Genomic DNA, 23,747 nt, shown 5'->3' with positions numbered 1-23,747 from the left:
TGTTTACCAGGCAGGCAGCCGGCGGAAGGGCACGGAGAGCCAGCTTGGATCTTACCTCTGGGTTTTTTTTGCTCACTCTCCTCCGGGTCCCCAGAATTCAAATGATTTTCTCTTCTTTTTTTTCCTCCCCTCTCTCCCTTTCAAACGTGGGTCTGCTCACCAGAATAATGATGAAGCAGATCCAGAGAAATATAGGAACGTAAAAATAAAAATAAACTTTGCGGACATCCTAGGCTCTCCTTCCTGACAAAATGCTTTTTTTCTTCTCTGCTCTGAATCTGTAAAAGAAAATCCGGTGTGCACGGTGCAGTTTATGTGTACATTTTTAAGTGATAAAATACAATGGTGAGCTGAAATGCAAATACCTTATGGTGTTTTTGTTTTTCTTCCACTTCTGTGGGCGGTAATCTGATTTCCTTTGATCAGATGTCACCTTAACAGGTGTCTGGCGCGTTACGTGGCAAATGAGCGTTCGCTCGCTCTGTATTGATTTTTATAAGCACACGTGTGAAGTGCCTATCGTGAACAAACACTCGGTTTGCAATCAACACTCGGCTCTCAGCTTCTCAACGTTTCCCTTCAATAACGTACACCAGGAGTTGACAGGATGCAACTTGGCTTTGAGACAAAGGGACGTTCACCTCTGGAGACGCACCTCCCTCACAGACGCCTTTCAGACATATCTACGGCCTCTTGAATCCCGTCAATACTCCCTCAAGAAAAGGTCATAGGATTTAGCTTGCGTCTGCGTGGAAGCGGACTGCACATTGATCCCCAAAAGACCTTTTCCCTTAGTTGGCTCTTGCCAAACTCACCAGTAATGGGAGTAGAGGAAGGAGGGAGCTGGAGGGCGGTGGAAAGAGTGACCAGTCCGACAGGTTTATGTCTCCCCGCAGACTGAGCTCCATGGAGCGGGCCGCAGGAAGGAGCGGAGCCAGCTGTGACGGCATCCTGCTAGCCGCTGTGGTTTCGGAACTTTGGGGCTACACTCAATATTTCCCCCTCTCCTCTACCCCTCCCAGGGGCTGTTTTTGTTGGCCAGGGGGTAGTGTTTGGGTGGGGGCCGCTCTCGGGCTCTGTGGAACAGCCCTTCCTATGCTCCGGGATATATACCCACAAAGACAGGGCTTCTCAAATATCATGTGAAGTAACACACTTGTTCCGTAGTGCTAATTGCCATTTTTCGGACTGGAAGGTGGGTTCATAAATTGAGTTTTATGGGCAGGACGGGTGTCGTTTAAGGTCTCCAAGGCCAGCAGCTGGACTATGCTTTGGCGGAGGGAACATTGTGTGTCGGTACAGGATGTAATGGTTTGACAGTAAAGCCATGCTGTCAGGTAATACAGAGATGTGCTCTTAATGTTAAGAGCAGTGGGCTGTGGGGGGTCCCACTCCGCTGAGAATGTAAAGGCCATGCAATCTATTCCACCTCCAACCTGCCTGGCTCATCGATCATCCTGGAGGAGTGGATCGATTTGATCAGAGAGCCTCTCCGAAGAGATGGCCTCCCAACGAGTGGCTGGGCGTCTGTGGAGGGCTGCAGACTGCGCCAGCTCGGTACATGTCTCCCTGATAAACCGAGACATTAAAATCCCTAATTAAATAGCAACTCGCCACCTGCGGTCTAGCCATTCCCCGAATAAGACGGCAAAGAACACGCAACTGTTCCTCTCACTTCCTCGTGTCACCCGGCTCATTCTATATGCGACGCATGTACGCTGAAATCAGATCAACGAAAAGAACCAGCAGGACGGAGTGAAGGCCGTGGCAAACAGAGTGGCAATCTGTATATTTGGACAATATGTGCCCCCCAGTCAAAGCGTGATGCATCTTTCTCATCATGAACTTGGTTTGTCGAACATACCCCACAAACAAAGTCAACAGACAAAACCATCGTGTGATTGGATTTTAATCCAATTGCATTATTATTCAGGCCTCCCATTGGCCATTCATTACTCTCACATGGAGCTTGTGTGGGTTGTTATCACCCAATCAGGCTCGAGACTGTATTCTGGAGAGCATGCTTTCGTTTGCATCCTTTAAACCCTGTGAGCCTTCCCTCTCTCCGGGCCCCGCCAACGGAATACCTAATTCCAAAGTAAACTGATTGCTCTCTCCAACAAGATTACGCTGTGATGATGTTAGCCAAATGAGACTGCTATTCGGATGCAACCGGGGCAGGCAAGGATGCTTACCGCAAGATGACTGATCAGCATGTTAAGAGAAACGAGAACAAAAAAAGGGGAGGCAAAAACCGTCGGATGGAAATCGAAAGAGTGTGAGAGAGTTGTGAGCGTGGGGGTAAGCAGAAATGTAATTTGCTTCTCACCTCAGGCGACTGGGCTCTGAGGCCAGTAAATATGCAAACAAGCTGAGCCTGGCCATCAATATGAAGACCCTAGATGATTACTAATCTCCACCACAGAAGTAGATTGAGGTCTGTTCAGCTGCGCCATACAACATGAGGGAGAAAGAAAAAAAAAGAGGGAGGTTAGAGTCCAAACCGCATCTCCATATTGGCCCCAACATTATGCGCAACTCAGAGTTAAGGGTATATTTGACCTTCAGTTTGAGATCTAAACCCATGTTGACGCATACAAATCAGCGATACCACAGCATTGCAAATATATGGGCGTCTGAAACCTAAAGATACATCCATCTTAACATCAGGATGTAAAGATATTTCAGAAACTAATGCCATAACCTCTCTTTAACTTTGAACTGTGTTCTCAACTGGCCTCGGCCTCTTCATCGTGGCGAACTCCTCGTCTGATATGAGGCGCGGTGGTTTACCAACCCATTGTCATTCCCCATCCGTAATCCGGGATAATAATAAAAACCTGTGGGACACAGACTGAGTCATTAGGTGTGTGCGGCTTAGCCAGACAGCGAGATAAACCGCATGCCTCGGGATGGCCAGGGGTCATCTCTCTGTGAGCACAAGTAGTTGATGTCCTTGTTTCCCTCCGCCTCTCCTTCGCTCTCTCGCCGCTCGCCATCGTTGCTTCTCTCGCCTTCTTTCTTTCTTTCCTTCCTTCTGTCCGTCCGTCTCTCCCTTGATTGTTGTGCACAGTCATCTCAAACACAGAGGTCCATGTCGGAGCTTAGCAGTTGAAGAACCTGTCAGCGAAAGGGAAGCAGGGAAGACAGACAGGGGAGCTGTCTTTGGCCCGAGGTTGAATGCCGGAGGGTGTGCTACGTGTGGAGGGTAGTTAGTGCGCTACGACGCACCGCAGTCTGCAGGTGAATCCTCTCATTTTTCAGGAGACTTAATGCATTCAAATCATTACCTCTAGGGGGGAGTGTTATGACTTTCCGTTCCAGGAGGAACCTTGATATCAAATGCAGCAAAAGTAGTTTTTTCCCCCCTATTTTATTTCTAAATACAGCAGGAGGTCCATGTAAGAGGAATATATATTCTAAGAATGTCTTCCCAGTGCTAAACATAATTGACTATTCCCTGTATTTTAGAGTGTGTTTCCAGCATTGAGCTTTACCCTCTGCAGTGAGTACACAAGGCTTGAGGATGTTTACCTGGCATGGTGCCTGTTGTAGCTGCCCTCCTGTTGAGGAATAGCAGGTCAGGCTATAGCTTTGTGATTGTTTGTTTGTTTATTTGTGCATGTGAGCATTTTTTTTGCAGTTGTGTATGAGTTTGAGAGAGAGAGAGTGTGCGTGTGTGTGTGTGTGTGTGTGGAGGAGGGGGAGATCATTAGAATGGAAAGGTTCAGAGAGCTCGTTGTATTCTGCCAGGGAAAAAAAAGCAAGATGAATCTCCAATGTAAGCATTTATTTTTCAGGAGCGGGTAGGATGGGTTGCCATGTGGGTGGTGTGTTTCTGGACTTTCAATCCAACTGCACCATCTATCTGCTCACTCATCAATCTTCCCCTCTCTCTCTCTCTCTCTGCACCTCTATTCATTTACCCATGCAGCCATTTATCCATCCTTGCCCGTGGTCAAAGGGCCATGTCTCTTCGTGGCCCTGATAATCTGGACCAATTTCCTCTGCAATTTATTTCCGCCAACCACCCACCTGGTCAAGCAGCATCAGGCTTCTCAAGGTGGAGCCACTCATCCCAGCAAGCCCCTTTCCCACCAATCACATCCTGTTTTTTTTCCTTCTCAAGCCTCAGATCTTTTGTGTTTTTCGAAGTTTGAAATTCAATCAGTCGTGCTACCTCTCCTCCTCCCTTTACTGTAAACTCTGACACCCTCGGCCGCCATTGTTTACATCTCATGTCCTCACCCTTTTCCCTCTTTGTTTTCTATTATCACCTCCTATTTCTATCCGGCTCTCTCTCTCTGCTCGATCTCTCTCTTTCTTTCTTTCTCTCTCTCTCCCTCCCTCCACCCTGTCATGGCTCCTCAGTATTCTGCTGCTGTCTTGTGTGGAGTGATTTTGCCCAGACACGTCTGGTTCCGGGTAAAGTGCGGTCCCCAGAGAGCGAGCTCCGCAGCCCCCAGGTCGCCGGCACCATGAATACATTATGATCCCCATTTCCATCCTGTTGCCACGGCAGCACTTTTTGAGCCGCAGGGCGATTAAGACGCGTGCTGTCGATACCCTGATAGGAGCAAAAGTTGGATCTGGAAGCTGGCCTTTGATCAGATTCCATCCTCCTGCCTGCCATTGGTGGCGTTGACACCGGAAGACGAAGGGGAGGTCTTTTGGGCTTCCTATTAGTTTGACAGGCTCACCTGCTGTACATAAGCACACCATACATCCTCCGGCTCATTTCCCCTCACTTCTCTGCTTTATCTCCTTTCCTGCCTGAAACCATTTCCCTCCCTTATTCTCACTTCCGTTGCTCCTCCCCATCGCCGCAGTTCAGCGAAGGCAGCATTATCGCAGTCTCTCTCGCTCTCTGATATTCTGCTTCTTTCCTCACAAAGGAAGCAACTCCCTTACCTTTATTGTTTCCTTTTTTTTTTTTTTGGGGGGGGGGGGGGGTGGGCGGATGATGTATAAAACATGGTGCCTCAGGTAGAGGATGTTGGGTAGGAAGCCATGTCCCCCTAAATGGCCAGCCGTGTGCATGCGCCTAACACTTCACTGAGCAATCTGTCAACATGTCAGCAACACATGTTTTGTAAAAAGCCTCTGGTGGGAGCCAGGGGAAAAAAGGCACTCCTGCCAGACCAGAGGAAATGCTTTTTCCTCCATGCAGTGGATTTTCTATTGCTGGTGCCCCACCACCACCACCCTCCCTCCCCCATACATACACCGTTGTCTGCACTTCAGAAATTTGAACTGGGGACCCTCGGGGTTTTACTGGGAGGGTGGGGAAGGCTGGGAGGAGGGCTCCCTCTTTTCAGTGCGTCGGAAATTGTGAAGGTATATTGTGGCGGGTCCCCAAGCGGTCTTTTCTAATACCTCGTTTCTGGCGCTGGAAATTACCAGCGCTCCCCGAGGGCGGCTTTATCCACAGCAGGAAGGGAGCAGAACTCAGTGGGAGGTGACTTAATGCATGGCTGAAATAAAAGAATTTCTCAGACAGAGGCTGAAAAGCAAGCTTTTTTTTATTCAACTCCCATCTCGCCTCCCCCCCCCCATCCCTCCCTCCCGTTTCCTCTCCCTTCCTCTTTTCCTCCCCCGTTGTATAGTTTACTACTCTGCCTTCTCTTGAAGGGTTCTAGTTTAATAAACTTTCAGAGGATCCTGCTGGTGGAGACAGCTAGACAAATACCCCTGTGTGTTCTCTTTTGTCGGAGATACAGCTTTTTGTTATGTTCTTGCAAATTTGATTTCTCCTCTGTCTTTCGTTTTCTCTGCCGCCTCCGTCTTTCTCCCTTTCTGCATTTGTCTTCATCTCCCTCGTCCTCCTCTCCCTTTTCTGTCTCCCTCCTCGACTCACACACACACACACACACAGTCAAACTCTGTCTCTTGTGGTTGAGTTTATTGTTTGGTCTGTCTCTCCGTTCTCCCCTCTGTGCTCCCTTTGTTTTCTGTATGTTTGCTTGTATTGTGCACAGAGGCAGAGATGCAGATAGAATGCAGACGGTCTGCCCGATGGGTGAAGAGTGCGCAGCACCCTCGGTATCTATTTACAAGACACATTTGTCTGTTTATTATTCAGCCCTCCCATTGGCCATTCATTACTCTCACATGGAGCTTGTGTGGGTTGTTATCACCCAATCAGGCTCGAGACTGTATTCTGGAGAGCATGCTTTCGTTTGCATCCTTTAAACCCTGTGAGCCTTCCTCTCTCCGGCCCCGCCAACGGAATACCTAATTCCAAAGTAAACTGATTGCTCTCTCCAACAAGATTACGCTGTGATGATGTTAGCCAAATGAGACTGCTATTCGGATGCAACCGGGGCAGGCAAGGATGCTTACCGCAAGATGACTGATCAGCATGTTAAGAGAAACGAGAACAAAAAAAGGGGAGGCAAAAACCGTCGGATGGAAATCGAAAGAGTGTGAGAGAGTTGTGAGCGTGGGGGTAAGCAGAAATGTAATTTGCTTCTCACCTCAGGCGACTGGGCTCTGAGGCCAGTAAATATGCAAACAAGCTGAGCCTGGCCATCAATATGAAGACCCTAGTTGATTACTAATCTCCACCACAGAAGTAGATTGAGGTCTGTTCAGCTGCGCCATACAACATGAGGGAGAAAGAAAAAAAAAGAGGGAGGTTAGAGTCCAAACCGCATCTCCATATTGGCCCCAACATTATGCGCAACTCAGAGTTAAGGGTATATCTGACCTTCAGTTTGAGATCTAAACCCATGTTGACGCATACAAATCAGCGATACCACAGCATTGCAAATATATGGGCGTCTGAAACCTAAAGATACATCCATCTTAACATCAGGATGTAAAGATATTTCAGAAACTAATGCCATAACCTCTCTTTAACTTTGAACTGTGTTCTCAACTGGCCTCGGCCTCTTCATCGTGGCGAACTCCTCGTCTGATATGAGGCGCGGTGGTTTACCAACCCATTGTCATTCCCCATCCGTAATCCGGGATAATAATAAAAACCTGTGGGACACAGACTGAGTCATTAGGTGTGTGCGGCTTAGCCAGACAGCGAGATAAACCGCATGCCTCGGGATGGCCAGGGGTCATCTCTCTGTGAGCACAAGTAGTTGATGTCCTTGTTTCCCTCCGCCTCTCCTTCGCTCTCTCGCCGCCGCCATCGTTGCTTCTCTCGCCTTCTTTCTTTCTTTCCTTCCTTCTGTCCGTCCGTCTCTCCCTTGATTGTTGTGCACAGTCATCTCAAACACAGAGGTCCATGTCGGAGCTTAGCAGTTGAAGAACCTGTCAGCGAAAGGGAAGCAGGGAAGACAGACAGGGGAGCTGTCTTGGCCCGAGGTTGAATGCCGGAGGGTGTGCTACGTGTGGAGGGTAGTTAGTGCGCTACGACGCACCGCAGTCTGCAGGTGAATCCTCTCATTTTTCAGGAGACTTAATGCATTCAAATCATTACCTCTAGGGGGGAGTGTTATGACTTTCCGTTCCAGGAGGAACCTTGATATCAAATGCAGCAAAAGTAGTTTTTTCCCCCCTATTTTATTTCTAAATACAGCAGGAGGTCCATGTAAGAGGAATATATATTCTAAGAATGTCTTCCCAGTGCTAAACATAATTGACTATTCCCTGTATTTTAGAGTGTGTTTCCAGCATTGAGCTTTACCCTCTGCAGTGAGTACACAAGGCTTGAGGATGTTTACCTGGCATGGTGCCTGTTGTAGCTGCCCTCCTGTTGAGGAATAGCAGGTCAGGCTATAGCTTTGTGATTGTTTGTTTGTTTATTTGTGCATGTGAGCATTTTTTTTGCAGTTGTGTATGAGTTTGAGAGAGAGAGAGTGTGCGTGTGTGTGTGTGTGTGTGGAGGAGGGGGAGATCATTAGAATGGAAAGGTTCAGAGAGCTCGTTGTATTCTGCCAGGGAAAAAAAAGCAAGATGAATCTCCAATGTAAGCATTTATTTTTCAGGAGCGGGTAGGATGGGTTGCCATGTGGGTGGTGTGTTTCTGGACTTTCAATCCAACTGCACCATCTATCTGCTCACTCATCAATCTTCCCCTCTCTCTCTCTCTCTCTGCACCTCTATTCATTTACCCATGCAGCCATTTATCCATCCTTGCCCGTGGTCAAAGGGCCATGTCTCTTCGTGGCCCTGATAATCTGGACCAATTTCCTCTGCAATTTATTTCCCGGCCAACCACCCACCTGGTCAAGCAGCATCAGGCTTCTCAAGGTGGAGCCACTCATCCCAGCAAGCCCCTTTCCCACCAATCACATCCTGTTTTTTTTCCTTCTCAAGCCTCAGATCTTTTGTGTTTTTCGAAGTTTGAAATTCAATCAGTCGTGCTACCTCTCCTCCTCCCTTTACTGTAAACTCTGACACCCTCGGCCGCCATTGTTTACATCTCATGTCCTCACCCTTTTCCCTCTTTGTTTTCTATTATCACCTCCTATTTCTATCCGGCTCTCTCTCTCTGCTCGATCTCTCTCTTTCTTTCTTTCTCTCTCTCTCCCTCCCTCCACCCTGTCATGGCTCCTCAGTATTCTGCTGCTGTCTTGTGTGGAGTGATTTTGCCCAGACACGTCTGGCTCCGGGTAAAGTGCGGTCCCCAGAGAGCGAGCTCCGCAGCCCCCAGGTCGCCGGCACCATGAATACATTATGATCCCCATTTCCATCCTGTTGCCACGGCAGCACTTTTTGAGCCGCAGGGCGATTAAGACGCGTGCTGTCGATACCCTGATAGGAGCAAAAGTTGGATCTGGAAGCTGGCCTTTGATCAGATTCCATCCTCCTGCCTGCCATTGGTGGCGTTGACACCGGAAGACGAAGGGGAGGTCTTTTGGGCTTCCTATTAGTTTGACAGGCTCACCTGCTGTACATAAGCACACCATACATCCTCCGGCTCATTTCCCCTCACTTCTCTGCTTTATCTCCTTTCCTGCCTGAAACCATTTCCCTCCCTTATTCTCACTTCCGTTGCTCCTCCCCATCGCCGCAGTTCAGCGAAGGCAGCATTATACGCAGTCTCTCTCCCCGCTCTCTGATATTCTGCTTCTTTCCTCACAAAGGAAGCAACTCCCTTACCTTTTATTGTTTCCTTTTTTTTTCTTTGGGGGGGGGGGGGGTGGGCGGATGATGTATAAAACATGGTGCCTCAGGTAGAGGATGTTGGGTAGGAAGCCATGTCCCCCTAAATGGCCAGCCGTGTGCATGCGCCTAACACTTCACTGAGCAATCTGTCAACATGTCAGCAACACATGTTTTGTAAAAAGCCTCTGGTGGGAGCCAGGGGAAAAAAGGCACTCCTGCCAGACCAGAGAGGAAATGCTTTTTTCTCCTCCATGCAGTGGATTTTCTATTGCTGGTGCCCCCACCCACCACCACCCTCCCCTCCCCCATACATACACCCGTTGTCTGCACTTCAGAAATTTGAACTGGGGACCCTCGAGGGGTTTTACTGGGAGGGTGGGGCGAAGGCTGGGAGGGAGGGGCTCCCCTCTTTTTCAGTGCGTACGGAAATTGTGAAGGTATATTGTGGCGGGTCCCCAAGCGGTCTTTTCTAATACCTGCGTTTCTGGCGAAGCTGGAAATTACCAGCGGCTCCCCCGAGGGACGGCTTTATCCACAGCAGGAAGGGGAGCAGAACTCAGTGGGGAGGTGACTTAATGCATGGCTGAAATAAAAGAATTTCTCAGACAGAGGCTGAAAAGCAAGCTTTTTTTTCTTATTCAACTCCCATCTCGCCTCCCCCCCCCCATCCCTCACTCCCGTTCCCTCTCCCTCTCTCTTTTCCTCCCCAGTAGTATAGTTTACTACTCTCTGCCTTCTCTTGAAGGGTTCTAGTTTAATAAACTTTCAGAGGATCCTGCTGGTGGAGACAGCTAGACAAATACCCCTGTGTGTTCTCTTTTGTCGGAGATACAGCTTTTTGTTATGTTCTTGCAAATTTGATTTCTCCCTCTGTCTTTCGTTTTTCTCTGCCGCCCTCCGTCTTTCTCCCTTTCTGCATTTGTCTTCATCTCCCTCGTCCTCCTCTCCCTTTTCTGTCTCCCTCCTCGACTCACACACACACACACACACACAGTCAAACTCTGTCTCTTGTGGTTGAGTTTATTGTTTGGTCTGTCTCTCCGTTCTCCCCCTCTGTGCTCCCTTTTGTTTTCTGTATGTTTGCTTGTATTGTGCACAGAGGCAGAGATGCAGATAGAATGCAGACGGTCTGCCCGATGGGTGAAGAGTGCGCACGAGCACCCTCGGTATCTATTTACCAAGACACATTTGTCTGTTTACACACGACCAAATGTATTAAACTCCACCGTCTTTTTGAGGCGCAGGGTGTTCACCATCAAAGAGATTTAATGCGTAATGTTGTGAGGGGAATTTAGTCATCCCAGTATAGCCTTATTTTCCAAAAATTGTATACAACGATGCCTTTTATCCTCAGTAATCAGCACCTGTATTTATGCCCATGGATCATTAATCTTCTCCATAACATAAAAAATAAAACAACATAAAAATATCATCTCTCTCTCTTCATCTCTCTCTCTCTCTCTCTACCCCTCTCTTTTCCTCCCACTCTACTGTTGGTAAATAATTCAACCTTTTCCCTGTAACAAGTGCTGGCCTTAATAGGGAGCAGTACCTGTAGTTGGGATAAACAAGGCAGACGGCCTCACCAGTGAAACAGAGGGATTTGAGCTCCGGGAGGGCAGAGAAATAAGTTGTTTCCTTCTGAAAGGCAGAGCAGACTGGCTGACATTAATTAAACCCAATAGGATAAAGGTTATCTGAGGCCTAGCAAAGCAGAGTGGATGCGGGATGTTGTGTCTGCTGCATCCTAATCACCACTTCTTCTTAAAGCGACACGTGTGGGCTCGGGCATGTGTAATATGTCGTCCAAAAAATGCGCCTTAGAAATCATTTTATGTCGCAACGTTTCACCTCCAGTTACGGATGCCCGTTAAATAAACTACAGAAAAATATGAGTAACAATCTAGCTACCGCCTCTGCTGCACATTCCTCAAAATAAAGAGCGAGTCGACTTCCTAGAGAGTTCAACGTTCGGAAAAAACCACATTGCGTCGACCCAACCACGCACTGTTGTGGGAGGTGTGCCTCCTCACCGGAGATCCTCCCATGGTGCACCTGTGACTGAGTCACCTGACCCCGAGCATCAGCAAGGCGCTCGGGTGCCATTGCTCATGTTTTACAGATTACCCAAGGGGGTCGTGCGCCACCTCTGTGCCCATATTTCCTCCCTCTGCTGTCGGCGTAGTGCGTGGGATTGTATTCCCCAACTTCAACTCCTCCCTCAGACAATGAACAGCCGCAGAGACGACAGTCACCTCACTAACCCAAGAACGCGAAGGAAAAATACAAATTACGACATGGAGAAAAGCACTGTTGTGACCTATTGGCCTCCTCTGTTTGTGCTGGATGTTGGATGCTGGTGAAGGAAAAAAGCATGGCTCCTGTTTCCAGGCGAGTAGAGCTCTTTGTGTTATGTGTGTGTCATCGGGGCTACAATGGTAATCCTACTACGGCCATTTCTCTGCACTCTCAATCTCTTTGCATGCCAAATGTAATTAAAGGTCACCTTATTGGTAATATTCTCTTAATATTTAAAATAGTCTTGTAAGACAGCCACTGGAGGCGACGGGGGGTTTATTACCACCTCACTGTATGGCCTTTCTATATTAGTGGTACAGTAACACCGGCTCTTCCACAGTAATAGCGTAATAGTAATGGCCTCTCCTTTCATATACAGATAAAGGCTGATGTCCTCTCCCCGACAAGCCCAATGAAAAGTAATTAGCTCATATGGATGTTGCTGTCAGTGATAACTGATATTGGGGGACTATTACATTCACTCTCTGGAATGATGATCCTTGAAATGGGTTCATCACAGTGAGCTGCACATTCAGATGCAAGATTACCGCATATAAGAAGGAGAATTACTTGCTCCTCCACCAGAGTTGCATTATGAAAGGTCACAGCATCCACAAAAAGCACACCTTGAATGTTTAATATCCCGCAATCTTTTCTTTTTTATTAACACAGTATTTAATTTATGCAGCTAAAAGTGCTCAAATTGGTATTTAGAGCATTGATATAGCCGCAAACAGCTATTTACGACTATCGGAGTGATTCCTGAGCACAGGATGAAGTGGCTCTCCCTCTGCGTGCGCTGTAATCCGGCGCCTCCTTGCTTTGTTTACATAGCCGGGCCAGCCATGTGGGCCTCATAGTGCATGTTAGTGCGCGTGAGCGTGCCACACTGGCATGTTAGTGCACGTGAGCGTGCCACACCGGCTATATGGTTGTACAGTGGCGACGGCTGAGGACGTCGGCATGGTCGCCGTCGCACGCCAGTCGGCTCAGCGGTCGCCATTTTAAAAGCAGTTGAAAGACGATGTATAAACGATCCCAATCTTGCATGAAGCCCCTTTGATGAGTCCAAATATACAGTTATGTTGAGCATCTGAGTTCTTTCCTCAAGTTAACTCGGAGTGAATGGAGGATAACTCACATTGGGGTGTTGGTTGGCAGTTCCTCTCCAGAGACAGACGTATAAATAGTCTCCCAGGTGGTGGTGTGTAACTAAGTAAATGGTTACTAAGCAAAGGAGTGCTCTGCACATGGAGGAGGATTGGTGCCCATTGGGCTTGTTGGAGTGAGAGGAGGTATTTGATGAAGGTGAATCTCAATGATCTCTTTTAGGGGCTTTTTTCTCCAGTGACCCTGAAAGTTTTCCACTACCCTGTGTGGTTGAGGAGACATGCGGCTGTGTCCAGATCACACGAGGTAGCTCCGGAGATTGTGCGCTTTTTAGTTTTAGCCGCTTACTACGGGGACGAAAACATCGAGGGAAGAAAGCGGAAATCGGAACAGACTGTGGAGGTTTTGTTTATGACTAACAACAAGTGGTGCGAATTCAAGACATAAGACTCTTTCGTTCCTGCTCGCTTAACCGCGCTGCTTCGCCGCTAACAACAACACCGTTAGCGTAGCTGAGTGAGTTCTACCGCTGGGATGAACACACACTCTGACCGAGCACAGTGTGAGGGCTCTGCTGAGGTGAACACCAGGAAAGCTGCAGGTCACTGTACTCCCACACATGACTGTGTGGCCAGGTTCAAAGCTCCAACACATCATCAAAGTTTGCGGATGACACAGTGGTGGGTGGGCCCTGATCTCGACACACGCAGAAAGGCCTACCTGGAGGAAGTTGCTGATCTGTCACCAACAAAGCATCACCACTCACCTGGGGATTAGGAGGACTGTGGTGGAGAGGGTGTAGATGGTATAAATACCTGAGTCATCACCGAGGATCATGAATGATCTCACACCCCCAACAACAGACTGTTTCAGCTGCTGTCAGGCAGGCGCCGCTCCGAGTCACGCTGTAAGAAAATAGTGTGTACTTGTTTGTCTGCACATTCCTCGCTGACATTGCCACTTATTTCTTGAATCTAAGTACGTTCAGCATCAAAAACAAATTTTTGCAGCTGATAAATAGATAAACAGGAATAAATCAATGCGAAGTGATGAATGAATTAGTAAAATGCCCCGTAGTCATTTGTCTGGTTGTATTCAGGCCTCATAGTCCAGCCCTGTCCTGCTAATGAAGATCAGGCTGATTGAGACCAAGGAGCCGTCTCATCCAGTGAGGTGCGTGCCCGTCGGTGTGTGTGTGTGTGTGTGTGTGTGCACGCGTGTGTTTTCATAATACTTAAGATAATATGATGAGCTGCCTGGATACCAGCAGAACACAATAGAAGGGGAAACAAAGCAAACCCCTAAATCTGTCTGCCATTTGTGCTCACATACTGTACACACATGTCATGAGTATTCTGGCACAGTTATTGGGCCAGGGAAGTGCTGGTCTGGGGCCTGGCCCATTCTCCAGAGACAACCCCCCCACCAGCCTCCTCCCTCTCCACCCCCCCCCCCCCTCCCCTCTCCTTCCCCCTTCCTGTGCAGTCTGTGGACACAGTCTGAGGCGACAAGGTTGCGGAAAAAAAAACCTCCACTTTACAAACACGATGATAAAAAAACACGCCGCGCCATTAGGAATCTCTTAAAGGAGAAGAAATAATTAGGAGGACTGTTATAATTGTGTCAAGGGGGAAATAGATCAGAGGAATTATGGGAAGAACCGGAAAATCTCGCCGCGGCTTTGTTACTTTGCTGTCGGTTCATTTCGACATTGATCCACCCTTCCATCTGTCATCCCTTTTCCCCCCGTCCTTCTTCAACTCTCCGTTTCTTTCTTTCTTTCTTTCTCCCTTTCTTGGATTTGGATTCGAGAGTGGTGGAGCCTTCTGGCTTTAACGGAGAGAGGGGATGAAGATGTTTATTCATCTGGAGGGTATTAGAGCCATGATTAAGGAGAGGAGGGAGGAGTGAGGCTGATGCGACGTCTGCATCGCTCGTTCCCGGGGCCGCCTGCGGGACTCGGGCCAACACGCACCGCGAAAACAAGAAATGAAGAAGAACGAGAAGAGGGGAAAAAAAGGACTTGTGGTCAAATCTGATTCTCTCTGGGAAGAACAGAAGTTTACATTTTTAGCCGTCTCGCCGGCTCTTTCATTCTCCGTCTCACTCCCTGTTCTCACAGCTAAGCTAATTATTAATGAATGCGGTTTCTGTTGAACCTTGGAGAGGTGTCAGCGCTGCAGCCACTGAGGGCTAAGAAATCTTGACATTTCAGACAGGGATGCATGAAAATACATCGTCCTGCTTGAGTTGATGCTTGTTTTTCTTCCCCTCCCGCTCTCCTCTTCGAGATGCGTGTTTTCTTCTCCCTCCTGGGCTGTCTCCAGTTGTTTTACCACTGACAAGCTGGGATGGCGTTGAGGAGATATCAAATAGAGCCACAGTGTATTAATCAGGGGAACCAAAGGTCGTGGATCAAGAGGCAGGGTCATGCTTCTCTGAATAACGCTAAAGCTAACACATGCAGCTCAGGTTGCTCGTCTATGTGCGATGTGATATCAAGAAAAGACGTGTTGATTTCTGACTGTTTTTCAGGGCATTTGGCAGAATGTGTGTCTCTGTACCGGGACATGTGTCTGAAGGTATCCTCAAAAAGTGAAATCATTGTTATCAGCCTAGCGGATGTTTTCTGGGTCACTATGAGGTGTTTTGATTTTAAAAAAGAATTAAACCCTATTTTCTGAATTCAGTGTGTGCCGTGCGTGGTTTTAAGTAATGGATAGCGCCCCTTGAAAGTTGCAGAGCAAACCCTATTTTAATGAAGCAGCCATCCAGTAACTCAGCATATTTCTGTACGCACAACAATTTGTTCTTCTCCAAGCCGTTGACATAAATCATATTTTCCGCGGGGGAACTAAGAGTGGGGAAAAATAAAAAGAGCATCCAAGTAAACACTTGTGCAGTGAGGACATATTCATAGAGTCGTCGAATAGCACAGCACGGTGCTGCAGCATCCCTCATCACGGTGGCTGACTGACTGACTAGCGAGATGACTGTCCACTGGGTCCTGCGCCTGGTCTGCCGCAGTGTTGAGGGAGCAGCACACACACACACACACACACACACACACCCACACACATATGCACAGAGAGGCTCCCCTGCTGATTGAAGCCCAGCCCAACCCGGTCCCGCCTGGCCCAGCACTCCCTTAGAGCTAGTGCAGTGAGGCAGGCGGTGAAGGGGCATGCTGGGGGACAGATTGCCATCCTCCTTTCTCCCCCTGGGAGGCTCACGGTGGCCGCTGGTCCGGCCAAGGCCTGGGGAACAGCCTCCTTCCTGTTTGTGCTTTAGCCGACCTGAAGTGGTCAACGGTCCTTCCTCTCCACACCACCTGCAGCTCCGTTACACAGGAGATGACAGCATAACCAACGCCGCTCTCCCGCACACAAACAGCTCCACCTCCACCCAAAGAGCATCCTCTGGCCATCTAGCGCTGCAGCAAAGCTTCAGGTCTTTAGCTTAAGACGGCAGTCTGCATAAATACCACGGTGATAGTCAATTAATATACATTTGTTTGAAATGTTAAAACACAATATCAGGCATCGCAGGGATAATAACATGCGTGCTGGGAAGTGTATTGTGGTTCCGGTGTGATTCCATATTAATGTCAAACACTTCAAATCAAGTCAAACGAGATGGAAAAAAAAAAAAAGACATCAACATTAGCCTTCGAGCCCACCCACTGCACTCCGAATAGGATCCTATTATGGACCCCAAATTCACCTTTCTTGAATAATTGGGTAATTAAACGTCTCCTTTTTGAAAAAAAGGTTTGATTTTGAAAGCAGCCAATTGAATGTCTTAACCCTGTCACTGTGACTTTGCTCTGCCCTGATTTAATATGTGTTCAACACCAACACGTAGTGATAAAAGACACCCTCCGTACAAGGCACATTCAATATTAACATACTTAAGAAACACAACTCTTCTGCTCCATGCTCCGGTCCAGTAGGTGATGGTAATACACCTTGAAGTTGGTTTGTAAACCACCAATGAACTCTGGAGAAGAAGAAAAAGAAGAAGAAAAACATGTTTTAGAAGGAGGATTTTGCCTTCAGGGCCGTCTGCCAAACCGTGATCTTTTCCTTAACCTAACCAAGTTGGTGTGTTGCCTAAACCTGAGGAGCTTTCTGGCAGAAAGCCTTGAAGGCAAACTTGTGTGCAGAATTAAAAAACAGAAAAGAAGTAGTCAAAGTCGTAGTAGTGGTAGTAGGCTACTAGTCGCAGTAGGAGTATTTTTGCTGCTGTACGCTGCTAACGCCACATGGCTTCTGGGTAACATGCAGTCAACGTTCCTGGCAGATTGCGGACGAAAAATACCTACATTTACTCAGCTGAGGAAAACCAGCTTACGTTTTCCTTGTTCCCTCCACTAATGAAATACTCTACTTGTGTAAACACTCACCAGGAACCAGATTGTAAACGGTCTTTTACTTGTATCGCCGATACCGACTTCATGTCATCATTCACACACAGTTAGCAGGGGTCGCCATGCAAGGTGCCCATCAGGATAAACTAGCATCCATACACCACGGGCACAGCCTCCGGGAGCAAATTGGGGTGTTTTTGATGAGCGCTTATCTCGAATTCAGGAAAATCATTTGTCTTGTTGTGCAAAGGCACTGCACTAACATTTCAATGGGCGGCTGTCGCTCAGTGGGGTAAGGGGCTCGTCCTGCAACCCCAAGGTCGTCAGTTCGATCCCCGCTCTCCCCATTAGTTGCTAGTCGAAGTGTCCATGAGCAAGTCACTGAACCCCCAGTTGCTCCCCGGCCGCTTAATAACTAAAGATGGGTTAAATGCAGAGAATACATTTCGTTGCCTCTGTGCAATGACAAAAAATTGAATCCAATCTAAAGCAGTAAAACACTACGAACGGCATCTTTAAAGGTCATGTTGTGCTCAAGTGTGTTGCTGACCTCAGTGACCTCAATGTTATATAGTACGCGGTGGTTCTGGAGGATAATAAATATTTTACCCTGTTCTCTGGCATGCTTTCACAGTTCTAACACTGCGGTTATGGATTCTTACTTTATGTAAATAAATCACAGGGGAAAAACGAGGAGGGTCCTCCCCGGAAGCACACGCATCATCTGTCATTTCAGAGGCATTACGTCAAGAAACATTATTATTGATTGTCATCATTAGTATTGATTTAAGTGTGTCGATGTTGGTGGAGAGACATCGGTGCAGAAGGTAAACATCTCCGCGATGAGTAATAAGGAATCCCACTTTTCCCCGCGTCTCATTACCAAGGAGAGAAAGCGCCTGGTGAAGGACGACTGGCCGCCCTACTTCTCCTCCTCTGGCCTTCCATTTGTCTAACTTTCCTGGGACGCCACTGGGGCACTGTGATTTCTGGGACAGTGACCAAGTGCTCCTGTCTGAGCTGGGGGACGTGGGTAATGTGGACAAAGTAGTTGACAGTTTGCCGCTTCCCCATGGTTGAGAGACGGAGCCACGAGGGCCAGAATAATGGACGCCCAGACCACGGCGCTTGATGTTCCAGCTCTTTGTGTCAGGCCCTGTGTGAGAAAAATCCCCATTGACTGCTGGTCTTTGGGGGCGGGTGTGCATTTCTCCTCCAAAGTGTTTGTGTGTGTGTGTAAATTGCGTTGTGTACATGATGTTAGGCCAGAGCCGCGAGGGCACTGACGAAACCCCGGGAAGTGAATCCTCATTTCATCTCGTATTTTTCCACCCTGTTCGGTCAAAGATAGCATCCTCGTTCGCTGCTTCCTCGCAGTCGTCTCACACACAGCCCCACCTTCTCATCCTGTAGCATTCGATTGATCTGAAGCAAGGAGGGGGAGGGGGGTTTGGGGGGGGGGGGGTTGGGGGAGGACCTGACATTTCTCAGTGATGTGTAAAAAACATATTGTGTTTGCTAAGAAAGGGAAAAAAAGGAAAAGAGGTAGACAGGCCGAGCACACACACACACACACACACACACACACACAGACACACAAACGCCTTGTCAATACTATAGCTGAGGCTCGTTGTGTAAGAGTGAATGGCTGCTCGTTTTTAAATACCTCTACTTGTGCGCATTCGTGTGTGTTGATCAGCGGCATGGTGCAAATAGCAGCGTCTCGCCACCTGGCACGTTGGTCGACGGGGAATTCTCAGCGTTTCATTTTGACTGGATTTGATGTCTTGAAACAGGACGACGGCGAGTAAAGCTCAGCCCTGGGCCTCGTCCAACAGCTCTGTGTCCTCTGAGCTTCTCGGTCCAGAGTCAACAGAGTGATTCGTTCACCTGACTGGAGTTAGTCCACGGAAAAGAAAAATCGACCACCCGTCTCTCTCTCACTCGGGGAGATCGGAGGCTTAGCTAATGTAGGGGAAAAAAGAAAAAAAGGAAGAACATTTTTTTCTCACCACCTCCTCTATTAGATCTTAAGTGGTTGTGTCACAGACAAGGCCGTACATGATAGTGTGTTGTTCAGACGCACGTTGCTATTTGGGCATCAGAACAGGAAAAAGCGTTGAGATGACACATGCATTGTCTCAGGGGTGAGACGCACTACTTTTCCTAGTAACTGTAAAAAAAAAGATTCCCTCTGAATATGAAGTGGGGTCATGGTGTTACATCAGACACGTTGTCAGCTTTTTGTTTATTCATTGAATGCCCAATCCCCAATGTGCCACAGATACACTCTTATGACAACCAGTACGTACAGATCTCTGGTGCAACACACGGGGAGATAAGGTTTGGCGGCTGTAAACACGGCCATGCTTTGCTTCACTAGAATGGCGTTTGAACAAAGTCTGGCTCGCTATAGAAGTGGCAGATGATTGATAGCAAAAACACTTTTCTGATAAGATAAGGTCCTGGACCTGGATAAGAGTTTGCCTTCCTAAAGAGGAGAGGGGTACTCTGTTGCTGTCAGGCCGTGATAAGCCACCTTGAACCGCTTCCAGGACCTCAGATGTGAAGGTCCGGGCATCAGCGGTGAGTCATCCCCAATCCATGGTCCCTAAAAGGTTTTAGGAGGGCGTGCTGGTTAAAAACAATAGAATCACAAATGCCTATTTTATGTTGAAGTGTGGCCCCGAGGCCTGCTAGCAAATGTCAAAGTCATTGATTCGATAAGTAATGATGTAAATAGATCTTTATTAATTGTTGTTATTCTTGTACTAAAGGGTTGAGAGAGAGAGAGAGAGAGAGAGAGAGAGAGGGCGTCTCGGGACAGCCATCGTTGTTTTCATCCAAGTGAAATCATATGAATCTATAGTTTACCCCTCATCAACTACAAGGGACATTCTGAAAAGACATCCGTCAGTGTGTAGCGCGGGCGGTTTTAGAAAGAAATGGCACCATTTTAAAACGGCAAGTGGTTTGAGAGTAGCAGAATAACTTTGCACTGCGAGCACTGTGCACACAGATTGTTTATGGTATTTTGACAAAAGGCCCTTTTCTGTCAAAATAGTAACAGATTTCTGATTTCCTCCAGCAAATGTAGAACCACACATCCTCGATGCAGCCCGAATGCTTTATGGGATTATCCTGACTAAATAAAGGTTACATGAATACAAACATCTAACATTATAATTCATTATTCTAGTTTTGTTAGTATCTTTTATTTCTGGCATAAATACATAATATGCATGAGGGTTTTCTCTAATTACTTTACCAAACTATTTTCTCTGCAAAGAATTAAATTGTAATCATTCTATTCAAATTAATCATATTATTTAGCATTTCAATATTTAGACTCAGTATTTTCACCATATGTATTATATTCCAAAGGGAAACAATGTCATCAGGAAAATTAATGACCTACTCTCTTAAAAATATATTCATATATCTTGCTAATTCTCAAATACATTAATTGCATAAATCAAAACATTCTTCGGGGGTTTTGAGAGCCGTGCCTGTTCCCAGCATTAACGATCTTATTTGAACAGGAGTATTTACTCTGGGAGAGGGTGCTAAAAATGAACATAGAGGAAGTGGTACACAAAGAGTAGTTCAGAGAGGAAACTGAGCGCTGCGTGTGAAGGGGGAATTTATAGTGGTTACATTTGCAGTTCAAGAAAAAAAGAAACACTAATTAGTCTGGAACTTTTTTTAAATGTCTCTATTTACTGTATATTTCCTTGATACATTAAACTTGTCAGGCAGCACTTTTTCACTTTATTCTTTCAAAAGTATTCATGTACTGCAGGGTTAAGTAAATATGGCCGTGGCACATTTTTTTATTGCCACCCCCTATAGGAGCTCTCAAAATGAGGTTGTTTTGTTCCATATAGGAGGCATTTAAAAAGAGCAAGATGGAGGGGGTAGGGACAGAACTCCCAGAGAGGGACAGGCCTTAAGATGGAGGTCTTCCTCCCAGGACGTGACAGGCTGTTGGCTGGAGGATGCTCAGGAAGGCCTTGGCAGACCAACAAAGACAGCCCTTCAGCTGCAGGGTGTAGTTTTTCAGGCCCCAGCATCCCCTTTGGCAGCAGCACAGAGAGTGCTGGCGTGCACAGGCCCCCGGCCCGAGAGACAGGGAAGTAAGGCCCGCTCTTTTATTTACTCAGGCTGCTGCTGAGGCCTGGGCATTTCTTGTCTGGGTGAAGAAGGGAAAAAAACAAGTCTCCCTCTCTGTGTTTCCTCTCGGGGTCTCCGGGGGGAGATTGCTCTTTCATCTACAGTTGTTCACACACTTGTTTCGGCCATTGCGCTTGTACCAGTGTATTCTATGTGTACATGTATGTCTGCACAAAGTGTCTTACTGTGGGTGAGTGTGCAGTGTGTGTGTGTGTGATAGAGAGAGAGTGTGTACAAACTATAGTAAGTCTCACTATGAAGGTCATTTGTACCCGAATGGTACAGTTTCAGCTTTGAATGCTCTAAAACAGATGTTATATGTTTTTTTAATCAGGCATTTAGATGGCCATAATAGTATGAACAATCAATTAAATTCCTCTTTATATGCTATACACATAATAAACTAGAATTGTAATTCCTGTTTTGATTTTGAATTAAAAAGATTTTTTAAAAAGATTTTTATTTTATCAAGTTGCTGCTGCACAAATTATTATTTAAATAATGAATAACTATTCATTCAATTTACATCTACCTATTTATTTGTTACATTTTGTTGGGCAAAGTTAGGAAATCAAAAAATGATCCCACACACAGTGAGGCGTACTTTAATTAACCCTCCTGTTACCTTTACATTTACTAACATATTTTACCCGTGGGGTCAATTTGACCCCAGCAATTAAAACCTCCAGAGAATTATTAGAATTAATATTGTTGTACTTTATGTTTGTTTGTTGACTACCTAAATAGCCCTTTAAATATATATTAAAAGTTGATATTTCTTATATGTTTGACACAGTGAAAAACAGCCTGGGGTCAAATTGACCCCAAAGAACACCGACATTAAACATTGAATGGGGTCAAATTGACCCGAAAGGTAACAGGAGGGTTAAACACATCCGTTCAGTTAGAGGACACTTGAATACAAATATACATATATATTTATATATACTTGGAGACTAATTGATTACCTCATTATTCTGTAATATTAATTTGATGGTGTTATTTTAGTTGACAGCAGCCTCTGTAATAGTTCACAAAATGACTATAATCACAGCTATTTGCCCATCTCAGCATGTTAGCTGCTAGCTGAACTCAAGAAATGTCTTAGCCTCCCTCATATCCCCTACATATATGACTTTATGTATGTGTGTTATTGGAACTAAGGCACTAAATAAGTAATATACATCCAGTAAACAAACAAAAATAATGCAAAGGAGTTGTCTTGACAGCTTAGTAGTGTCTCAAGGCAAAGACATTCTGAAGACGGTAGAATTTAATTTCGCCTTGTATACAGATCCATTTATTAGTTTGTTTTATACTATTGTCTCAAAGCCAATGTGTTTGACTGTAAGGCATTGGCTGGGGTCATTCTTCTTGCACCGTCTTCTCCTCCTGTAGCCTGGGAGGCAGAGTATGAGTGAGGGCAGATCCGCCCCCTCTGTGGAGGAGGGCATCGCACTGAGTCACCCATCCTCCCTCACACCAGAGAGAGAGAGAGAGAGAGAGAGACAGACAGAGAGACATGTATGAGAGACAAAGCGAGTAAATCAGGCACGGTTCGCTCCTTGAGTGTGAGATGTGTGTGCAGAGTGGGCGCCTTGCCAGGGGTGGGAGGTTTGCGGGAGGGCCACGGTGTGGAGGTGGGCTCTCAAATGTGCTGCTTTCAGCTGTTTGGAGGGGCAAGAGAATGGCCTCCGACCCCATCTGTTTCCTGAAGATAGGCCCTGATGGGGGGGTAGGTGCTCAAAGAGGGCATGATATCCTGACAAAGGGCAGATCTCCCAACGAAAACAACAGTAAGGGGAGCGCGAGAAAGAGGGAGAGAGAGAGAGAGAGAGACTTAGAGTTGTCAGCTGAAGGAGAGAACAGAGGTTGGATCCTGGAAAGAGCTTGTGCTTTTCCTTCGCCCGACTCATAAATCTCTACAGTTTCCTCTTGTTTTTCCCATTCCAAGTTTTTGGCCTTTTGACAGTTTTTTTTCTTCCTGAAGGGGTTGGAATTACTTTGTTTTATTTAGATAAGGAAGTTCACAGCACGTAGAATTCGGCAGCGGGAACAAGTGGTCCGTAACCTTTTGAACTTGTGGAAAGTGGCGTCCTGTGTTTTCCATTCATATCACTGTACGGTGAACCAGGGGAATGGAATGTTGGCATGGAGGCGATTTGTAAAGGGACACATTAAAGTGTTTGTAAAACAAATGGGGGCCGCATTGTCAGCGCTGGTGTTCCCGGGTCATTCTCTGCACCTGCTTGCCCTTGAGTGAGATCGTTCTCACTCGGTTGTCTTGCCCTATCCGTTTCCCTGTCCCCTCCTTGCCCCCCCCCCCCCCTCTGCATCAGCACATGGCACATTCATCCATCCTGTATCAGTTGCCTCACGGCTTAGCGCAGACCCCACAGACAAATATGATAATAATGCGTATTCTTTAATCTGATATCTATTGACTGATGGTCTGAAAGACTGCATGTTTCATGAACATCATCTGTTTTGCAGCGGAGGCTTCCTAAAGGCTATATGCATAGCTGTGGTTTAAATTGCACATTTAATCTTCTCTTTCACTCTTGAGAAGTGCTTAACCCTGATTTTTTTCTTTCCTCTGGTCTTAAGGTCATTTCAAGGGCTCTTGTTTTTCTAAAATATTCTAGTAATTGTTCAGGGAATAATAGAAATGTTCTAATTTACCTCATGCCGGGTTTACATCCTAAAGTACACCCATTGTCCTGTGTTGGCT

At 46.7% G+C, this 23,747-nt stretch overlaps 1 protein-coding gene across 5 annotated transcripts in view; it reads left to right on the top strand.

Moving 5' to 3' along the window:
- The window catches only part of LOC130198030 (zinc finger protein 521), a 97,845-nt gene that overhangs the window by 21,489 nt on the left and 52,609 nt on the right, over positions 1-23,747 (top strand). The gene's annotated exons all lie outside the window — the stretch shown is intronic.

Source organism: Pseudoliparis swirei, chromosome 8 (genome assembly GCF_029220125.1).
Source record: "Pseudoliparis swirei isolate HS2019 ecotype Mariana Trench chromosome 8, NWPU_hadal_v1, whole genome shotgun sequence".
In the NCBI taxonomy this organism is placed as follows: domain Eukaryota; kingdom Metazoa; phylum Chordata; class Actinopteri; order Perciformes; family Liparidae; genus Pseudoliparis; species Pseudoliparis swirei.
The sequence above is the reverse complement of the archived record's forward strand: the minus strand, read 5'-3'. Positions and strand labels throughout refer to the sequence as shown.